We start from the raw sequence: 6,000 nt of genomic DNA on the forward strand, positions 1-6,000 counted from the left end.
AGCACTATAAGTGGTGTGGAGTGTGGTGGAGGTTGCAAGACAAAAAAGGAGAAGATGATCACATTAACTAGGCATATCAATGAGCTGTGGAGATGCTCATCAATAGATATCAATGTGAATGAGTAGGGATTGCCATACAAATGATGCACTGGAGCTAAGAGTATGTGAAAGCTCTTAAAGAAAACTAGTGGGTGTGCATCCAACTTGCTTGCTCACGAAGACCTAAGGCAATTTTGAGGAAGCCTATCATTGGAATATACAAGCCAAGTTATATAATGAAAATTTCCCACTAGCTATATGGTGGTGACAAAACGAGAGACTCTCAATCATGAAGATCATGGTGCTTAATATGCACAAGTGTGGAAAAGTGGTAGCATTGTCCCTTCTCTCTTTTTCTCTCATTTTTTTTGGTGGGCTCTTTGGCCTCTTTTTTTATTTTATTTTTATTTTGGTGGGCATCTTTGGCCTCTTTTATTTCCTCACATGGGACAATGCTCCATCAATGATGATCATCACACTTTCAACTCAATACTTAGAGTGACGATGACTCTATATGGAATGCCTTTGGTAGTGTACAGTCACAATGATCTAGCATGGCATAGACATTAATGGAAACATCATGCTATCTATCTTACGATCATGCAATGGCAATGTAGAAGTGGTGGCACATCATGGTGGTAGTTGCATGGCAATATATCTCGGAATGACTTTGAAAAAACCATAGTAGGTAGGTATGGTGCCTGTTTTGAGGGAGGCTAATGGTGGGTTTAGTGCACCGGCAAAAGTTGCACGGCACTAAAGAAGATAGTGATGGTGGAAGGTGAAAGTGCATCTAAACCATGGAATCAACATTAGTCATAAAGAACTCATATACTTGTTGCAAAAGTTTTATTAGTAACCGAAAGAAAGCATTCAACGCATACTCCTAGGGGAAGGGTTGGTAGGTATAAACCATCGCGCGATCCCGACCGCCACGCAAAGGATGGCAATCAATAGACTAATCATGCTCAGACTTCATCACATAGCGGTTCACCATACGTGCATGCTACGGGAATCACTAACTTCAACACAAGTATTTCTAGATCCACAACACCTTACTAGCATGACTTCAATATTACCAAAACCACAACTCAAAACTAATTGAGATGAATCAAACTTCTCTAACTATTCAATGCACATGAAGGTGGAAGTTTTCGTATCCCTTTGGATAACTACCCCTTTTGAGACTACTTTTAAAGCATAGATCAACTACCAAGACACGCACCGTTGTGCTCTAAAAGATATAAGTGAAGCACATAGAGCAAAAGTATCTAGCTCAAAAGATATAAGTGAAGCACATGTGAGCTGAATTGTCTACCAAAGGATATAAGTGAAGCTCGACAAAATCACGGTGAGTGCATGTCTCTCTCTCTAGGTGTGCATCAAGGATGATTGTGATACAACAAAATTAAAAGACTCCTACGATACAAGACACTCCAAGCAAAAACACATAACATGTGGTGAATAAAAATATAGCCCCAAGTAACGTTACCGATGGATTGAAGACGGCAGAGGGGATGCCTTCCTGGGGCATCCCCAAGCTTAGGCTTTTACGTCATCCTTGAATCTCTTGGGGTGCCTTGGGAATACCCAAGCTTGAGCTCTTGCCACTCTTTATCTCTTTGTCCATAAGAACTTCACCCAAAACTTGAAAACTTCACAACACGAAACTTAAACAGAAACTCGTGATAACATTAGTATGAGAAAGCAAACCACCACTTCCTTAGGTACTGTAGAAAACTTAAATTCTACTTATGCTGATGTTGAGTTACTGTATTTTCAATCTTCCATGGCTAATACCCCCCGATACTATCCATAGTTTCATCAAAATAAGCAACCAACACAACAAAAACAGAATCTGTTAACAGCAGACCAGTCTGTAGAAATCTGTATATTTCGTATAATTATGGTACTTCAAAATTTCTGCAAAATTACGACAGTCTGAAGAATTTGCATAGAAATCAGCAGCAAAAAAAATCAACTCAAAAGATCTTACAGAAAAAAAATGAAAATTCTTTTCATGAGCAGAAAGTTTCTGTCTTTTCCAGCATGACCAAACAATCATCCCCAAGATTAATCATAACGGTTTTTCTTGGCACAAACGCAAAAAGAAACACAAAAAACACAATCATAACAGAATTATGAAAGTGTGAAAACACAAAACAGAAAGAAAAATGATAAATTCATTGGGTTGCCTCCCAACAAGCGCTTTTGTTTAACGCCCTTAGCTAGGCGAAAGGTGATGGAATCACGTATAGTCATCTTTGATGCTCAAACCATAAGTAGCCCTCATCATAGATTCATAAGGCAATCTTATTTTCTTTCTAGGAAAGTGCTCCATGCCCTTCTTTAAAGGAAATGGAAATCTAATATTCCCTTCCTTCATATCGATGATAGCACCAATAGTCCTTAGGAAAGGTCTACCAAGAATAATGGGAAATGAAGGATTGCAATCTATGTCAAGTACAATGAAATCCACGGGTACATAGTTCTTATTTGCAACAATAAGAACATCATCGATCCTTCCCATGGGTTTCTTGACAGTAGAATCCGCAAGATGCAAATTAAGAGAACACTCTTCAATCTCATGAAAACCAAGAATATCACATAAAGACTTTGGAATCGCAGAAACACTAGCACCCAAATCACACAAAGCATTGCACTTATAGTTTTTGATCTTGATTTTGATAGTAGGTTCCCACTCATCATGAAGTTTTCTAGGTATAGAGACTTCTAGTTCGAGCTTCTCTTCAAGAGATTTCATCAAAGCATCTACGATATGCACGGTAAAGGCTTTGCTTTGGCTATAAGCGTGTGGAGAGTTTGCAATGGATTGCATCAAAGAAATGCATTCAAACAAGGATCAATTATCATAATTGAATTCCTTGAAATCCAAAGTGGGAGTTTCATTACTACCCAAAATTTTGATTTCTTCTACTTCACTCTCCACACCTTTATCATCAAGATAGGTGGACTCCGAATCATTGGGGCGTTTTTCAACCAAAGTGGATTCATATCCAGCCCCTCCATCAATAGGTTTGACATGCGAAAACAAAGATTCAAGAGGAGACACACCAAGCACTTTAAGATCTTCGTGATTTGCATCACTAGGACGCACCCTTTTAAACCATTCATGCCTAGCGTGAATTTGGGCGGTTCTTTCTTTGCTCTCATTCATGGAGACACGCATAGCTTTAATAGTTTCATCCAAGTTGACCTTGGGAGGAGCACATCTAACTTGCAAAGCATCAATATCACAAGACAACCTATCAACGCTCTTAGCCAAATTGTCTATTTTGAGTAGTTTTTCCTCGACGGACGCATTGAAAATCTTTTGAGAGTTGATGAACTCTTTGACATTAGTCTCTAAATTAGAGGGTAATTTGTTGTGATTTCCATAAGTGTTGTTGTAGGAATTGCCATAGTTGTTAGAGGAGTTACTAGGAAAAGGCCTAGGAACATAGTTTCCTCTAAAAGCATTGTTGTTGCCAAAATTGTTCCTACCAACAAAATTCACGTCCAAACTAGCGTTGCTACTTTCAATCGAAGAAGATAGTGGCATGTCATTAGGATCTACAGTAGCGTTTCTACGAGCAACCAAATTCATCAACTCGTCCATCTTAGCACTAAGCGAGTTAGTTTCTTCTATAGCGTGCACCTTTTTGCTAGCAGGCGACCTTTCAGCGTGCCACTGAGAGTAGTTGGTCATGATATTGTCTAGGAGTTTTGTAGCGTCTCCTAACGTGATTTCCATGAACGTTCCACTTGAGGCGGAGTCCAAGGTATTGCGAGAAGCGAAATTCAAGCCAGCGTAAAAGATTTGTATAATCATCCACAAACTCAAGCCATGAGCGGGACAATTTCTAATCATAAGCTTCATCCTCTCCCAAGATTGTGCAACGTGTTCATGATCAAGTTGCCTGAAATTCATGATATCGTTACGTAAGGAGATGATCTTAGCCAGCGGAAAATACTTGGATATGTAAGCATCTTTGCACTTATCCCAAGAACCAATACTATTTTTAGGCAAAGAAGAAAACCAAGTTTTTGCGCGATCTCGCAACGAGAAAGGAAAAAGTTTCAACTTAATCACGTCATTATCCACATCTCTTTTCTTTTGCATATCACAAAGCTCAATGAAGGTATTGAGATGGGATGCAGCATCTTCACTAGGAAGGCCAGAGAATTGCTCTTTCATAACAAGATTCAGCAAAGCTGCGTTGATTTCATACGATTCCGCACTAGTGGCGGGAGCAATCGGAGTACTAATAAAATCATTATTATTGGTACTCGAGAAGTCGCAAAGTTTGGTGTTTTCAGCCATGATGACTTCAACAAACAAACAAGCACACAAGCAAGCAAGAAAACCGACAAAGGAAAACGGCAAAAGGCAAAAGAAAACGGCAAAGGAGAAAGGCAAATGAAAACGGCAAATGTGATGTGGGGGAGAGGAAAACAAGAGGCAACTCGCAAAAAAAGTAAATGCAAGAGATGAGTTTGTGAGACCTACTTGGATAGATCTCTCATTCCCCCGCAACGGCGCCAGAAATACTTCTGCTACTGCAACAAAAGACCTTCCAACGGCGCCAGAAATAGGCGTGTTGACGGGAGACTGTTCTTGTCTTGGTACTCCTCAGCAACGGCACCAGGAATCCTTCTGCTACGGCTACGCCTTAAGGGACTTCCTAGGCAAATATGCAAAAGATTTCCCTCGTGGCCTTGGAGCCTTGCGTTGGTGTTCCCTCGAAGCGGAAAGGGTGATGTAGTGCAGCGGTGGTAAGTATTTCCCTCAGTTTGAGAACCAAGGTATCGATCCAGTGAAGGAGTATCACAAGTGCCTGCACAAACACAAAAAGCTTGCTCCCAACGCTATGAAGGGGTTGTCAATCCCTTATAGATTGTTCGCCAAGTGAGAACTGAAAGCAACAAAGTAACAAAGCAAAGTAAAAGCGAAAGTGGAAACGATAGATGTGAATAGACCCGGGGGCCGTAGTGTTTACTAGTGGCTTCTCTCATGAAAGCAAGTAGACGGTGGGTGAACAAATTACTGTCGAGTAATTGATAGAACCGCGCAAAGTCGTGACGTCATCTATGGCAATGATTATATCTATAGGCATCACGTCCAAAACAAGTAGACCGATACTTTCTGCATCTACTACTATTACTCCACACGTCGACGCTATCCAGCATGCATCTAGTGTATTAAGTCCAAAAGAACAGAGTAACGCCTTAAGCAAGATGACATGATGTAGATGGACAATCTCATATCTACGACAAAGTCCACCTTGTTACCCTTGATGGCAACTAGACGATGTGTGCCTTGCTGCCCCGACTATCACTGGGAAAGGTCACCACACGGTAAGAACCCAAAATCAAGCACTTCTCCCATTGCAAGAATCATAGGTCTAGTTGGCCAAACAAAACCCAAGACTCGGAGAGACTTACAAGGATATCAAACCATGCATATAAGAAATCAGCAAAGACTCAAATATATATCATAGTTAATCTGATCACAAATCCACAATTCATCGGATCTCAACAAACACACCGCCAAAGAGGATTACATCGGGTAGATCTCCGTGAAGATCATGGAGAACTTTGTATTGAAGATCCAATAGAGAGAAGAAGCCATCTAGCTACTAACTACGGACCCATAGGTCTGAAGTGAACTACTCACGAGTCATTGGAGAGGCGATGATGTTGATGTAGAAGCCCTCCAACTCCAAAGTCCCGTCCAGCAGGGCACCGGGAAGGGTCTCCAGATGAGATCTCGCGGAAACGGAAGCTTGCGGCGGCGGAAAAGTATTTTCGTGGATCCCTTGATTTTTTCTGTATTTCAGGGAATATATAGGCGAAGGATCTAGGTCAGGGGGGCGCCAGGGAGGCCACAAGCGAGCCCACCGCCGCCCCCTGGTGGCGGATAGGGGGCTTGTGGGCTCCCTGTAGCCCTCCTGGCTTGGC

Source organism: Hordeum vulgare, chromosome 3H (assembly GCF_904849725.1).
Source record: "Hordeum vulgare subsp. vulgare chromosome 3H, MorexV3_pseudomolecules_assembly, whole genome shotgun sequence".
Taxonomy (NCBI): Eukaryota; Viridiplantae; Streptophyta; class Magnoliopsida; order Poales; family Poaceae; genus Hordeum; species Hordeum vulgare.